Source organism: Schistocerca serialis, chromosome 4 (assembly GCF_023864345.2).
Source record: "Schistocerca serialis cubense isolate TAMUIC-IGC-003099 chromosome 4, iqSchSeri2.2, whole genome shotgun sequence".
Taxonomy (NCBI): domain Eukaryota; kingdom Metazoa; phylum Arthropoda; class Insecta; order Orthoptera; family Acrididae; genus Schistocerca; species Schistocerca serialis.
In genome coordinates this window covers 890,397,237-890,414,454 of record NC_064641.1, presented here as the reverse complement: position 1 = coordinate 890,414,454, position 17,218 = coordinate 890,397,237, and the positions used below count along the sequence as shown (strand labels likewise).

The following is a 17,218-nucleotide window of genomic DNA, read 5'->3' as shown; positions in this document are numbered from 1 at the left end:
ACGCAATTTGGGTGCATGATCCTGAGAAATCAGTACCCAGAACAACCACCTCTGGCCGTAATAACGGCCTTCATACGCCTGGACATTGAGTCAAACAGAGTTTGAATGGGGTGTACAGGTACAGCTGCCCATGCAGCTTCAACACGATACCACAGTTTATCAAGAGTAGTGACTGGTGTATTGTGACGAGCCAGTTGCTCGGCCACCATTGACCAGTCGTTTTCAGTTGGTGAGAGATCCGGAAAATGTGCTGGCCAGGGCAGCAGTCGAATATTTTCTGTATCCAAAAAGGCACGTACAGGACTTGCAACATGCGGTCATGAATTATCCTGCTGAAATGTAGGGTTTCGCAGGGATCGCATGAAGGCTAGAGTCACGGGTCGTAAGACATCTGAAATGTAACGTCCACTGTTCAAAGTGCCGACAATGGGTGACCGAACGTGTAACCAATGGCACCCCATACCATCATGCCGGGTGATAGCCAATATGGCGATGACGAATACACACTTCCAATGTGCGTTCGCCGCGATGTCGCCAAACACGGATGCGAACATCACGATGCTGTAAACAGAACCTAGATTCATCCGAAAAAATGACGTTTTGCCAGTCGTGCACCCAGGTTCGTCGCTGAGTACACCATCGCAGGCGCTCCTGTCTGAGATGCAGCTTCAAGGGTAACCGCAGCCATGGTCTCCGAGCTGATACTCCATGCTGCTGCAAACGTCGTCGAACTGTTCGTGCAGATGGTTGTTGTCTTGCAAACGTCCCCATCTGTTGACCCAGGGATCGAGACGTGGCTGATCGATCCGTTACAGCCATGCGGATAAGACGCCTGTCATCTCGACTGGTAGTAAAACGAGGCCGTCGGGATCCAGCACGGCGTTCCGTATTACCCTCCTGAACCCACCGATTCCATATTCTGGTAACAGTCATTGGATCTCGACCCACGCGAGCAGCAATGTCGCGATAAGATAAACCGCAATCGCGATAGGCTACAATCCGATCTTTATCAAAGTCGGAAACGTGATGGTACGCATTTCTCCTCCTTACACGAGGCATCACAACAACGTTTTGCGAGGCAACGCTGGTCAACTGCTGTTTGTGTATGAGAAATCGGTTGGAAACTTTCCTCATGTCAGCACGTTGTAGGTGTCGCCATCGGCGCCTACCTCGTGTGAATGCTCTGAAAAGCTAATCATTTGCATGTCACATCATCTTCCTGTCGGGTAAGTTTCACGTCTGTAGCACGTCATCTTCGTGAGGCAACAATTTTAATGGCCAGTGGCGTTTGAAGAACCATCCTCGTCCTTGGAATGAACGCTTACCCCTTCTCATTTTGAGTTCACTTAAAGTAAAGACTTTAATAACAAATTAACCCCTATACGATTCAGACAGAGAAACAGAGAACCAACCTGCTGTAAAGCTTAAACTGAACTGAGATAAGGGAAAATAATGGAAAGTCAGCAGCGCTTCTGCGTAATAATATTCCTCAATGGACTCAGTCAACTGCGATGGTAATAACTTTTGTTATTTAGCTTAACAGGTGAAGTTGAAATATAGATTCACGCAAGATTTCCGGGAAAAATAGGTAGTATCGGAATATTCATCAGAAATCCGAAATTCGTGACAAAGCCCCGCCCTGGAAGTATTTTTCTTTAATCTTAAAGCAGGACTGTCCTGGAAAACCGGGACATCTGGCAACCCTAAAGCCGTCGGCACACGGACCGTGTTGTCGAACGTTAACGTTGAGCGTGTCAAGTTCAACGTGCTGCTGAACGCTCAGGAACGATGCGACTTGTGCATACGGTACGTAGGACCAACGTGGTATACGCGATCGCAACGCACTCCAGCGGCAGTTGAGGGATGTTTCTAGCTCGTAAATCACAGTATTTACTCAACGGATGCGCGTAAAATTCCCACGTTAGCTCTATTAAAACGCCCATTTCCTCCATCGTTCACGAAAAGGAAAGCAGCATGTCCATCCAATAAGGACACAGACTTATAAAAGTTCCATTACAAACAGTACGGTACAAATCTGGAATCCTCCGCTTATGATAAACATTATTTCATCATTTCCACACTTTAGTAAAACCCCAAGGTCAGGCTTACTTGATCACTGTTCCTACCCAGTAGCAGAATCTTTGCAACATGTCAATTACGAAGGGTAAAAGAAAAAGGAGTAAAATAGCTTTATACAAGTAGCACATACTATCCTGTAGATTAAGCCAATCGAACAGTCACCCCTCAAAAAAAGGTGAATTTATATTTACATATAAAATATTATAGCATATACTTATATTAAACTAATAATAAAGTATCAGAAGCTAATAAAAACGCGAATGATAGGGGAAAAAAAATTGGAAGTGTTATGATTCGAACCACCGCCCCAACAAAAAACTCGTGTTTGGATAGTGACGCTAATCCTGACGCTAAACCAACAGCACGCATATTGTATTAAATTATATTGCATTAGAACTTGCTATAATCGTTTATCGTAGATAACTATGTTGCTAATTGAAATTAAATTATAACAAATTGTACCAAGAACAACGCGTTTTAGGTGGATTTTCGGTATGTCTCGCCTTCAAATAGCCTACTCTCATAATACAGAAGTCGCAATAATTCTTTTGCCACGAATATGATGTTTCTCATTATTTTATTGGAACGAACGACACAACTAACAATGGGTTTTCCAGTGATTCTCAATTTGCTGGTGCTCAGAAACGGCATATATACATATAGGCTTGAAATGAATGCCAGTATGGCGCCTCACAGCTCTGTACTGAAGGGAGACGGCGTGCGTGTGACGTAGGTGGTGTTGCGCCATCTCATTGGTCAACGCTCAGACGCGCGCTCAGTATATCTGAAATGTTAGATATTGCTCTGCACGTTCGGAAAGACTCTCCAACGTGCTATTCCTCGCTATGAAGTCCGGCACGCTCAACGCTCAACGTTCGGATGCACGGTCCATGTGCCGACGGCTTAAGCACGGACCACCCTCGCAGGAGACAGTGCCTGCACAGCCCGCGTCATACCCAGGCGGCAGAGGGAAGCCGCTGGCCGCTTCCCACGGACTCCAGACTGAGCGCTGGCCACCCCTGGAGTACCTGCTGGCGCCGGCGGGAATTCCCCGGCCCGCGGCCGCGGCGCCGCCACAATGGCGGTAATGAGGCGTTGAGACGGTAAATCCAGCGGCGGACAGGTGACCGCCCTGCCGGCCCGGTAAATCACACGCCCGCGCACCTGCTGCGCCAGGCCTGCCAACTCACCCGACGCGCTGTTTATTGCGCTCGAAATAGGCCGGCCCTCCTGAATAGCCCTCCTTATATTTCACGTCCAATTACGTTGCCCGCTCGCTAACTTCTTCATCGATTACAAATGGAACACATAAGCGGCGCGTAATTTGGTTCCCCTATTCTGCCGTGGTTGTGTATTCAACAGCTCTCTGCGACAATGAGCGTTGCCCCGGCCACGCGTATCTCTGGAGCGTTAAATTTATGGCTTCTCCTTCAGTTCGTACTAAGAGATCCATTGCCTTGCAGAATACATAAATGTTTCAGTATGGGTACAGTCCAACCTAACAGTCGCGACACTCACTGCTGTAGAAGTTGTTACCGTTTGACAGATGGAGCGACACTAGCGTTCCAAGTGGCCAGTAAGGTGAACATCAGGCGCGTCGTAAGCATAATGTTTGTTTTGCATCCATTTCCAACGTAATTTACGAAATATTTGTTATTTTCTTGCTTCCAAGTGTTTGTGTAGTATCAAAAGGCATATATGTTTCTACAAATGATTCTAAATTAAGCGCAAGTATGGACAAAAACCATGAATAGAGTGGCAAACTTCAACACATTGGTGAAAAAACACTAGTGACGTTGGATAGAATTGCAGCTTAACTCGTTGATATCAAAAGAGTATAAACACACAGATTCACACGTAAGAAGCACAGACATGTACCTCTACATGCAAAAGCGATCGACAGCTCGTTTATCGTTCTGTAGCCCCACTGTGTTTGTCATTGTCGCCTGTTGCCACAAGTACGTACTACCTTCATCTTTGTGTTATTCTAAGTCAGACAAGCTACTGCCAAATAGTGGGTGAAATATGTTGAAAACATTATAATCAGCTGATTACATTACATTTCACGCAAAACCAAATATCTGAATAATTTTCAAACAATCTGTCAGTGAACAAGGCGCTAACAAAATAATGTCATGACACGAAGGAAGCAAGGAAAATTAAGTGACTAACAACAGAAGTGAATGAAATACATACCAAACATTACGCTATTGCAAGACACGAATAACTGCGTTTAATCTAACCACTTCATCGTCAACCAGGTCTGTGTTGACGATTCACACGAATCTGGCACTGATACATGGAGAGCTGAACTGGCTGCTTCTGTGTCATAGGACTGTTTTGCAGCTTTAGATGGATTGTCGAATCTTTGTGGCGGTTTCCTCTTCATCGTCAGTTGAGGTGGCTTATTTGGGATGTCGAACAGTGTGCGTACTGCATTCCACACGAGTTTATTGTTGTCTGCGTTCATGAACTGGTTTTGTTCGAAATGTAGTGAACAAAACCTAATATTATTATACAGGTAAACTGGGTCTTTTTTCATAAGGTCTCCTCGTCTGATATTAACTAGCCATTTTCTGCTCCTAAAACGAAACATTAATCATTAATACACATGTAGTTTGCAAGTAAATCCTGACGATACAGTTTAGTAACTGTTGTGACTTGGTAAGACAGCCAAGCCACTAGGAGGAAGCCGAAAGGCACGCGTTTAAGCTCACGCAGGCTGGCGTGAGGTCTGGAACAGGACAAGGTAATGAATATAGCCAATAACGTACGTAGCTGCTGGAATACTTAACTTTAATCCATAATTGGTGAACATCGGTCTGACGGTACATGCATCACAAGATAAACAACAAATGATAATGGCGCCTTGCTAGGTCGTAGCAAATGACGTAGCTGAAGGCTATGCTAACTATCGTCTCGGCAATTGAGAGCGTAATTTGTCAGTGAACCATTGCTAGCAAAGTCGGCTGTACAACTGGGGAGAGTGCTAGGAAACCGAGCGACGTGGCGCAGTGGTTAGACACTGGACTCGCATTCGGGAGGACGATGGTTCAATCCCGCGTCCGGCCATCCTGATTTAGGTTTTCCGTGATTTCCCTAAATCGCTCCAGGCAAATGCTGGGATGGTTTCTTTCATAGGGCACGGCCGACTTCCTTCCCCGTCCTTCCCTAATCCGATGAGACCGATTACCTCGCTGTCTGGTCTCCTTCCCCCAAAACCAACCAACCCAGTGCTAGGAAGTCTTTCTAGACCTGCCGTGTGGCGGCGCTCGGCCTGCAATCACTGATAGTGGCGACACGCGGGTCCGACGTATACTACCGGACCGCGGCCGATTTAAAGGCTACCACCTAGCAAGTGTGGTGTCTGGCGGTGACACCACAGTAACATGATGGTATATACCTCTCAGGATCCTTAGGAAACCTAAAAAAAGACAGCTGAGTTGTCTTCTTCCTGTTGTTGCTGCAATTTATTGCACTACAAACGCTCCCGCTTGTAAAAACCATTGTAGAAATCAAAATAAACAACCACTATTCATTTCACGATCGCGCCGAACTCACAGTTTAAGTTACTGGCCGCTTGGGGCGCTGCTGGCGCGGTAGGCAAGAAAATCTAGACAAAGATCAAATGGTTCAAATGGCTCTGAGCTCTATGGGACTTAACACCTGAGGTCATCAGTCCCCTACAACTTAGAACTACTTATACCTAAGTAACCTAAGGACACCACACACAGCCATGCCCGAGGCAGGATTCGAACCTGCGACCATAGCGCCTAGATCCACTCGGCCACCAACGGCCAGCCGAGGCGAAGGGTCGCGACTGTTATGTTAGACTGTGGTATGGGTATCAGTCTTCATCATCTACAGAAAATACAAATAATGGTACACACTGTATTATCAAAAATATCTGGACACGTACTAGTCAGTATTAACATACTGAGTCCAACTTTCGCCTTTATGATGCCTTGAACTCCACTGGGGACAGTTTCAATAAGGTGTCATGAAGGTCTATGGAGGAATGGCAACCCATTAATTCTCAAAAGCCGAAAACAGAGAAAATGATGTTGGATGCTGCAGTCTTGAGCAAAGTCAACGTTCTGATTCATCCAAAAGGGTTCAGGTGGTGACACGCGGCCGGACAGTCGATTTCAGGAATATTATTTTCCAGAAATTATTATCTAACAGACGCTGTTGCATCACAGTGCTAATACCAATAGTCATCTTCTTCGAATTGTCCCTCTGCCATATGCAGTGCACAGTGCTGACAACATGTTCACATCCCCCACATTTAGCATTTTCTTAAGCACAATAATGGGACCACACTGTAACCACTGAAAGCACCCCACATCGTAATACCACCTCCTCCATATTTCACTGTTGGGACTGCAGATGATAGGAAATACGTGCGGGTATCCAGACATTTTCCAAACTCAGATTCTGTTCTCGGATTGCCACGTGGTACAGCGAGATTCGACACTCCAAAATCATTTCTCGCTTTTTATGTAACCAAGTGTGTAGAATGGGGAAGGCGTATGCTCTTTTTGAGATTGACTGAGCGCAGATTGTGATGGAGTGGGGGCTCGACACAAGCATTTGGGAAACTGCATGACTAGTCGGGTGTTGGAGGAGTGCTTTGGTGAGTGTCTTCAGCACGTGGAGAAACAAAGTGAAACCATGTTCAGACCTTGTGGGGTTGGGCGGCCACCACTCAGTACAGATGTCAGACATTGTGGTCTGGGGAGACTGGTAAAACAGGGCAGGCAGCGAACTGTGACCTAACTCACATCGGACTTTAGTGCTGGGTAGAGTACAAGAGAGGTTGAACACACAGTGCACTGAACACTCCTAAAGATGGGCCTCACAGCAGATGATCCAAACATATGACAATACTAAAACCATGACATTGGCAACTATGACTGAAATGTGCATGTGGGCATTGGCACTGAACGTTGGCATGGTGGCAGTGCGTTGCATGGTCTGATGAATCCCGAAGGAAGGCCGTGAATCTGCCGTCTTCCAGGAGAACAGCTCCTTGACACCTGTACTTCGGGACTGACACAAGCTGGCGATGGCTCCATTATGTCTGTGGCGGATTCACAAGGGCATCTATGTGTCCAATGGAGCTTGTTCAAGGCACCATGATGGCCAGGGAGTATCATACACTGGTTGCAGATGACGTACACATCTTCATGAGGATCATGTTTCCCTATGGCAGTTACGTTTTCAGCAAGATAATGCGACATGTCACAAGGGTAGGAGTGTGATGGGATGGTTCGAGGAATGTAGTGGCTAGTTCCAATTGATGTCCTGGTTCCCCAACTTACTAGATCTGAACCCGATCGAACAAAGAAAGGAATAAGGTGACGTGTGTGTAGATGTGTTGCCAGCTCACTCCAGCGACCTACCAATGCGTCATTGTTTCCATTCCATGACGCATCGCCACTGTTATCTGTGCCAAAGGTGGACAAACCGGCTATTGGGTAGATGGTCATAATATTCTGGCTGGTTAGTGTAAGTATGGTCCATGTTCCTGAGCCTTAGTTGTGTCTGACTCTTCGAAAAGCGCGCCAGGCGGAGTGCTTTCGCTTCGCGTTTAGTGTTTGCGGTAGTGCTTTTGGTTTGGTTTGGCGCGCTGTTTGAATCGCTACCGCCCTCTGTCGGGAGGTGGAGCAAGTGTATGTTCGCGTAACGATCGATTGGGTACGTAGTGGGCGGTGACCGAGAGAAGTAGTGGCGCCACTGGGGCCCTGCTGTTTGGGGACGTCAACTGCTCGCCACGTGCTTTGGCCGACCTCTTGGCTGCGAGGCGCTAAGTCTGCCTTACCTGCATGTACGTGGCTTATTAAGCTTAGAAGCCGTGGTGCAGGAGATCAGCGCGTGGGACCGTATGTCCTCTTATCGACCGTTGAAACCACTGTCAGCAGTTGGCTCTGGGCTTTCAAGTTCGCGGGAATGTAGTAACAGCTTCTTGGTCGGGCCATTTTCATTCACACCTCCTTTGGGTGATTTAGGGTCAGTGTCGCGGGTCTCTGTGTTTTGGAGTCTGTGCAGGCACCGCCCTTGCTACATATTCTGGTTTTGAGTAACTCAGGGAGGTGGCGGCTTGTAATGGAAGTTTTGGGGCTGATCTGCTATGGCCCTGTAGACCACCAGTAACTATTCCGACTATTGTGATCTGGGCCCCTTTATACGTGTCACTCCCTCACCGAGCTAAGGAAAATTTTTGTTTGGGAACTGCCTTTCTTGTGAAGGTTTGTGTGCTGGCTTATTCACATTTATCTTGTAACGAATATAAGTTATGTAAGTGGCGAGAGACAACTATTTTTGCTTAGTACAAGCTAGCTACTTAAAGTTTTTTTGGAGTTGTTCCCTTATTGATATAACAGGTTTAAAATCTTCTTATTGTTACCGTCAAACCTTCCAGTATCCTTTACATAGAGCTACTTTAAAAGCGATTTTTAACTGTTGTCTTATGTATATATGTCAAGTTAAAATCTCATTATTGGCAAGTTGTTAATGTCATACCTGGCAATCTCCTTTTTATAATGAGAATTGTCAAACTATTGGAAATTGTTTAGAATTTTTTTAAGAGAAATGCCAGACTTAAAAATTTATTACTGAGAAAGCGTTTTAAAATAAAAGATAACCTTATTAGTTTGTGTTTTTCACCAGCACCACCTGGCCCCCACTTCAACAATAACGTTTTTGGAATAACATGTGTACGCAACTTGTTGTTGGAGAATCGCCCTAATTGACACCCTAATTACGTTACTTTGCAGTGAGATATCATTCGGCAGTTACTTTCGTCGTTAAGTTTTGCTCGAAAGTGTATTAATATCATGAACTGATGACGTCACCAGGAACTAAGTGCTTCCCGGCGGTAAAAATTTTGAAATTCTAACAACCACTAAAGGCAGAGAAGTAATGGATTTTTGATACTAATTCTAAGAGAAACGTACAATTATCCGTAACTTATCGTTGAACAAACACAGAAGGGTTTGGTGGACATTTACGGAGAAGACGTTCGTCGGTTCGACGTTTTGGTAGACGCAGTTTTGCCACCAGTGGTTTTGGATCGCCTGCAGGAATGCCAGACATTTGCCACACTTGCCTCTTCGCCAGGTAGCTTAAGTAGCGATCCCTCAGGTACGGGACGCCCTTCCTCGTACTTCTTCTGTCCGCTTTCAAACCACCGTCTCCACATCTTACTCGATACAACCAGTACGTAAGGGACCTTCTTCTTCGACATGTTGGCGAAATACGGAGCTTCTTTTCCGGAATCGAAATATTTATAAGTTTTGGGAAACGAAAACAATATCAACAGTTAGTCCAGTATGTAATTAGTTCTGCCAAGTATAAATATAGATCCCTCTGTCTGTACGGTAGCTTCCTTTCACTCTTACTGATTCCGATAGAAACACTCCATCGGCAGGGGAGCAACAAGAAAGGAACGATGTACAGAGAATGCGAATGTACGCTAATAATTTCTTTTTGATCTCTGCATTTTTGCCTACTTCAATTACTACAGCTGCATGCCCAAAAGACAATACGGAAAGAAGAAATGGGAATACGAATGTCTGAAAAGAAGAACGACATCCTCCATGTTAATTTACTCTCTAAGCTCCGATATCCCTTGCGGCGAAACATTAGGTAATAAAGTGCAGCGGGACAATGATCAAAACATGACTGAGAATACGTTCACAAAATAGAGATAAGAACATCTATGATTGACATGTCGTCTAAAGCCGACGTAAAATTTTAAAATGTTAGAAATAAGGAAATGAAGTAATACAGAATGCTATGCTTGTAACGTACTTTGTTGTTCTACATTGTTAGAACAACAGGATGAAGAAGCACAACTTAAGGAAAAATACTGTAATATGTGTTTCAGCTCGCAAGTGACATTGAAGCAGACAGTTCCTGTGACTTAGTATGGGCAGAGGTTACATTCGACAACCGGAATAAATTAATAACTGGCTCCTTTTACCGACCCCCGGGCTCAGATGAAACAGTTGCTGAACAGTTCAAAGAAAACTTGAGACTCATCACAAATAGGTACTCTACTCATACAACTATAGTTGGCAGTGACTGCGATCTACCTTCCGTATGTTGACAAAAATAAATTTTCAGACCCTATTGTAGATAGAAAACAACTTCCGTAATTGTTCTAAATGCTTTTTTAAAAATTATTTTGAACAATTAGTTCATGATGCCATTAAAATTGTAAATAGCTACGAAAACACACTTGACCTCTTAACCGCAAATAATCCTGAGCATCAGGACGGATGCAGGGATTAGTGAACACACAGTTGTGCGAGGCTCAATTCCGTAACAAAGAAATTCACCAAAACTAAACGCTAAATAAATCTATTTATTAAAAAAAGTACTCCGTGTGCAGGCCACGAATGGCCTACCGGGACCATCCGACCGCCCTGTCATCGTCAGTGGAGGATGCGGATAGGAGGGGCGTGGGGTCAGCATACCGCTCTCCCGGTCGTTATGATGGTATTCTTGACCGAAGCCGCTACTATTCGGTCGAGTAGCTCCTCAATTGGCATCACGAGGCTGAGTGCACCCCGAAAAATGTCAACAGCGCATGGCAGCCTGGGTGGTCACCCATCCAAGTGCCGGCCATGCCCGACAGCGGTTAACTTCGGTGATCTCACGGGAACCGGTGTATCCACTGGGGTAAGACCATTGACGTATCTATTTATAAAAGCAGCTAAAAATTCGGTTGACATCTATCTAAGAGACAGTCTCCAATACTTCCAAACTATGTAAGTGAAGACCATATGTGGCTTAAGTTCAAGGAAATAGTATCAACAGCACTCGAGAGATTCATACCAAATAAATTAATAAGAGACAGAACTGATCCCCCATGGTACACAAAACACGACAGAAAGCTGCTGCAGAAGTACCGAAAAAGGCACGTATAATTTGTAACACCCCACCCGTCACTTAGCTGGTCTGGTGTGTGCTCACGCCAACTAATTGACTTACAGATCAACAGAGAGTGCAAAACTGCCGCAATATCGGATAACTCAAAAATCTAATATGGCCCTGTGACTCCTGATTGAACTGTGGTGGCAGTGTTGACATTAATTTATTCAGAATTGATCACTTTTAATTAATAAGGGGTGCACATTGATGTTATATTCAGCTATTGAACACCAGATGCAAATGTTGAACATAAAATTAATTAAGAAAGTGACTTGGGATTTCAACTACTTGATTGAAAACAGATGCAGTCGATTAGCACAAATTTATTTTGCTCCCGACCGTCAATCATCACATTACAAGACTCTCCTATCAGGCAGTGGTAATAAATTGCGTTTGCGTGGAGTAAAGCGCGATAACTCAAAAGTAATTCCTATCGACTGAACCAGGCGTAATGTGAAGTGCGAGAAGACTTCTACAGTACACGGCCCATGAAACCCTCGTGAAAACTTTGCCGACGGGATCCAACAAATTAATCAGTGGCCGGAGCGGGCGCAATATCACCGAATACAGCGAATACAGCGTGGCGGAGCGGCGTCGTGGTGCTGCAAGGCTGCGATCATCTATTCATTCCGAGCTATCTTGCTCAGTACATAGCTGAACAAAACTTTCTATCTCCAAGCTCAATCATTCCATTTGCTAAGTCCTAAACTGCAGAGATGCTAACTCTTTCTCAGGCAAGTTGAGTAAAGAACGCCACGTCTGCACTCTAGGCAAGCTGGGAACAGAAGACCTCTACGGAGACTTCTCACAGTCCGCTCTTCGCCTCGGTTTCCCCTCCAGCAAAATCACTTACGCCAATTGCAGCGCAAGTCGTGTTAATTATGCGTCGCTTCCCAGCGCCGACCAATGCCTGCTCTGGGAAGTGAACAAATTCCCACAAAATTTCCCTTCCTCTCCTATTTTGCTCCTCCCAGGCCACCCATCAAGGTTAGCGTCTGCACAAACACCAAATTTTCCGGAATTCTGACTCCTGATTCCCAGGAGAGTACTTAAAATTCCTCGGTCCTACGTTCCCATCGGAGGCCGGCGTATTTCATTCTGTCGCTCTTCACCTGATTTGCTTCAGACTCTGTGGACGGTGAATTCAGCGATAAGTTGCTACAGTCATGAACACGCATATTTTGACCTCTGTTGTCCGCCCCACTGTAGCTTTGCGCGGCTTTCTCGCATGTTTCGCAGAAAACGGGACGACGGACATTTATCAAAAGGCGTACAAGTTCTCCCTTTGTTTCCCAGTACACCAGCATGGAGTCAGGGTCAACCACCCACTCACTGTCACTCATCTTAAGGCGCCTGGAAGCCGCGCACCGTTACCGCTTTCTCAGAGCTTGAGCCACACTAAGCTGCCTATTGTCGCTTCCCTTAGCCGCTCCTCTAGCAGCCACGATCAATTCTGAGTACTTCCTGGGGTAAACTAGCCTCCAGTAAATCGACACGTTTCCAAAAAGTTTTCATGTCGTGTGAATTACTTTAAAACCATCACCCGACACTAATTATTCCAATACATCCATACTATACCCTCTACAAGATGCATTGTGCCTTGTCAATCATTTTTGTTCAGCCCTACTGTTCGCTCAACGTGAGTTAGGTGATCTTTAATGACTTAATGTAAGGGGCATAGTTCTTGCCATCTTACAAATTTAGACGAACGCAAAATCTCCAAGACTGGAGAAGTTTTACTGAGGCTCGAAATTTGGCGCGGATTTCAGTGCGAGGTGTATTTAATAATTGCCACAACGAAAGTCTCTCAGAAATGTGGCACAAAATCCATAGACATTCTGGTCCTATGTAAAGTAAACCAGCGGAAAGGCTGAGTAAGTACCTTTACTGCGCGACAGCGATGAGGAGGAGGAGGGGGAGACAGGGACCCAACCCTTCGGAGCAGGTAAAATAGTGGCAAATGTCTGGCGTGGCAAATGTCCGCACACCGCCTGCTGAACCGCGTGACGTTCGATTTCCCTCAATGTGTGGCCTACGGCCGTACAGTAGCCGGCGACCTGGTTGCGGGCCGCCGCTGCCGACGTAGGAAGGGAGTAATTAGCGGGCCTGTGGCGGCCGCGGCGGCACACGTGCAGTCAGTCCCCGCTGCGGCTGCGGCCGGCGTGTTTTTGCGCGCCCGCTGATTGGCCGGCGGCTCTCAGAAGCTCACACAGCTGGTCGCAGCCTGGCCGCGTCGCAGCGTCCGCTGAAAACCGGGCGACGGCCGAGCGGATAGGGAGTCTCTGCGCACAGCTGGCCGCGGGACGGGGAACGGGGTCACTGCCACCTGCTGTCTGCTGTCTGGCCGGCCGGCTGGCTGGCCACTGTGGCCGCGCGCTGCAGCCGACTCACCCCTGTCGCCGACTAACAGGCTGACGCCTCTCCGACTGGCCACTCTGTAATTCTCCTCATACTTATAGACAGGAGAGTTTCGCTAAAATAATGCGAAATTAGCGTTTTTCACCAAAAATTTACGTCGATTTTTACGTGACATCGCACAATTTATAATTTTGCTGCATGAAAATTTTACAGGTTTGAGGATGGCAGTTTGCTAATACTGAGTTGATAATTATAGAATGTAAGTACAATATTTTGACTTCTAATCTCATGGCACAGATTCGTGTATAATCTGAAACTGCAGTTAACTGCCAGCGTAACGAACTTTGACCTGACGAGGAAAATAGCAACTAAATTAACAGAAAAAGCACGGAATTTGGCAACAAAACCACAGAATTTGACCAAAAACACCAAATTTGACAAAGAGACACAAAATTCTCAGAAAACACCAAATCTGACAAAAAAAAACAAATTTGACAAAGAGACACCAACTTTAACAAAGAACACAGATATACTGGTAAATATGCCGAAAAAATAACATCTACCTCGGTAAAAAAAATACTGAGTTTGGCAAAAAAAAAAAAAAATAGCGCCACATGTAGCAAAAGAGTTACACCAAGTTTGGCAAGAAAGTTACAGCAAAAGTCAAAAAAAAAAAAAAAAAAAAACACTGAATGGGACAAAAACACCGATATGACAAAAAAATATCATTAGGTAAGGAAAAGAACACTGATTTTTGAATGAAAACGTCTACTTTGACAAATTGTCACACAAAATTTGGCCAAAAATAACAAAATCTGCCAGAAGCAACAAATTTTACAAAAATAATAAATATGCCAAAAGAAACAACGTAGAATGTAGGAGAAAATAACATCAAATCTCACAATAAATAAAACGGAATCTGTCAAAAAATAATTTCAACTCTGGTAAAAATGACGCTGAATCTGACAAAAAAGGTCAAAGTCAACAAATTTGGAATTTGATAAAAATTATACTGAATTTGGCAAAAATATAACACTAATTTTGGCAGAAAATAACACGAAATAGGACAAAATGCAACGAATTTGACAAAAATATTAACAAACTGCAAAAATAAAAATGAACCTGGCAAAAAATAACAGGAACTTTTGCAAAATATAACGGTGAATGTGGGAGAAATAACACCAAATTATGCCACAAAATAAAACGAATTTTTCCTCCCCCTACTTACAGGACGTCATAGTGAATGCTCTGACATAAATTTCGACACCAGTATATCACAATCATTTAAGAAAAAAATAATAATAAAAAACCTTTGTCATTAGTTTTCTGAGCAATCGGTAGATGATTGCGTAGTGTAGCAGTTGTAAGGAAAGACACTCATTAAAATATCGTTAACAGAACTTTTTTTAGATTTAGTTTGCAAAGTCCCCTCTTCTGGAAAGTTTCCCTAACCCTGAAAACTAATTGTGGGCAGGCCACTGCTTTGAGATCCATCCTATGAATTTAATGTGCACCACTTCTAATCGATCTAATGGGTTTATGAAAAGATCTTAAAATGCGGATTTACGCAGCAACTAAGTGTGACAGGAAGGTGTCTAACAACAATCTATCATTTAAACACTCTAACTCATTCATTAAAACGTAGTCCATCACAACTCAAAAAAGGAGACAGTCAAACAACTGACTAATGCTAGCTGTACAAAAATTCTGATTAACGATTATGTGGATACCAATGTTACTCGTCTGAATGAGAAATTACACACTGTTAAGTCAAAACGACGGTCTGAAACAGGTTCAGAACTCACTATTTCCCGACAGGAAGCAGTAACGAAGCTTGGTGATGACTGAGAGTTGCGTACAAGCAACACATGTACGTTGAACATGAGATAGACGATTGTATAACTATCCCACAAGTGAGAAATAAGAGTCACCTAGCTCCCCGATACTGCTATGAATGCTCACCGTGATTTAATTGCTGGGTGCCGTAACGAAGGCCACCATAGTGGAAGCCAGTCCTGCGAAATCTGCCTGAGCCTCAGGTCTCCGCTCCCAGAACAGTCATTCTCTATTCTCTCCGACTCATCTCCAATGTACTGTGTACTCAAAACCAGTAAGTCCATCGCCATGTCAAGGAAGGGAAACGAAACTGCACAGCGAGCCGTACTTCGAGATCTTCAGTAACAACATTCTCAATGCAATCCTCACCGTTATCCTGTAATTATTATTATTATGTGCGTATGAACCCTGTCAGATAAAGCGTTAAATTTATCATTCACCTTTCTAATAGCCCATATAGCTTCCATACCTTCGCTATGTGCTTCTTTCCTTTCTTCTGGCCGGCCGCTGTAGACGAGTGGTTCTAGGCGCTTTAGTCTGGAACCGCGCGACCGCTACGGTCACAGGTTCGAATCCTGCCTCTGGCATGGATGTGTGTGATGTCTTTAGGTTGGTTAGGTTTAAGTAGTTCTAAGTTCTAGGGGATTGATGACCTTAGATGTTAAGTCCCATAGTTCTCAGAGCCATTTTTGAGCCTTTCTTCTGACCACTTGGACCCTGATCTTTTAAGGACTTCATTCTCTGGCCTTACTACCCATCTATTTATCTTCTGACGGTAAAGGTTCCTGTCTAGTATGTCCTATTTGACTTCTTCTATCCATGCTATGTTCTTCAGTTTTGCAGTGTGTGCCAAAATCTTGTGAGTTAGCCTTGAAGATGGGAGTCTATGGATGTGTCCATAGAATTTCAGCCTTCGATTTCTGATATCTGCGGCAATGTTGGACAGTTCTTATGTTGCTTTGCGCGATTTGTTTTATCTGCTCCCAACATTTTCCTCATGATCTTTCTCTCCTCCTGCAAGACGTTCTCCAGATCGTCTTTTCTATTGAGTACCAAAGTTTCGCTCGCGTACAGCACTTCAGGTTTAATCACTGTATTATAATATTGGGATATACATTTTTTGTTGTAGGTTTCACGTGTTCTCCCATATGCTCGTTTGAGCTTTTGTAACCTAACTTTCTGTGCTTTATTTTCCAACACTGTTGGTTCTATGACCTCACAGAGGTATTTGAAGCGCGGAACTCTTTTGATCTGCCCGTATTTTGTGTTCAGTTCCTGACTGTCGAATTCAGTGCAAATGAACTTGGTCTTCTAGAACGAAATTTGTAGTCCAGTTTTGAGGACTTCAATCTGTTTGATCGCTGAATTTTCGCAGGCCGCTAGCATCGCTAGGTCGTCTGTGAAAGCTGAACAACTGACCTCGATGTCATCATTCTTTCGTCCAAATTGCGTGGGTTTCCAGTGGTCCTGAGTTTTCAATTCTTTCTCGCATTCTCGGATGTCTTTACCAGAACAAGGCTGAAGAGCGGAGGTGACAGTCCACCACCTTGTCGCACACCGGTCTTTATCTCAAAGTGCTCTGATAATTCGCCCATGAATTTCACTTTTGACTTCGTGCCCGTGAGTGTTCCCTTGATGAGTCTTAATATCTTTCTGTCAAGTCCTTGTTCCTCTGAGATGTTAAAGAGGGACTGTCGATCTACTGAAGCATATGCCTTCTTGAAGTCGACGAACATACAGATGATCGGAGAGCTTCGAGTTGCTATATGCATCAATAGCATCTTCAAATTGAAAATTTGTTCTACACAAGAACGCCCCGGACGGAAACCAGCTTGATAGTCAGTGACTTCAAGGAGAGAAATTACTCTGTAGTTATTGACATCCGTTCTGTCACCTTTCTTGTGTAACAGATCGATGAGTGCACTTTTCCATTCTTCAGGTACCTTTTCTGTTTTACAGACGTCTGTGATGATTTGTGTGAGCTCCTCAAGTGTATTTGGACCCA

General features: G+C 44.5%; 1 pseudogene; it reads right to left on the bottom strand.

Annotated features, from left to right (window-relative positions):
- Positions 1-10,663: 10,663 nt before the first annotated feature.
- Positions 10,664-10,781, bottom strand: LOC126476079 (5S ribosomal RNA; annotated as a pseudogene).
- Between the last annotated feature and the right edge of the window lie 6,437 nt (positions 10,782-17,218).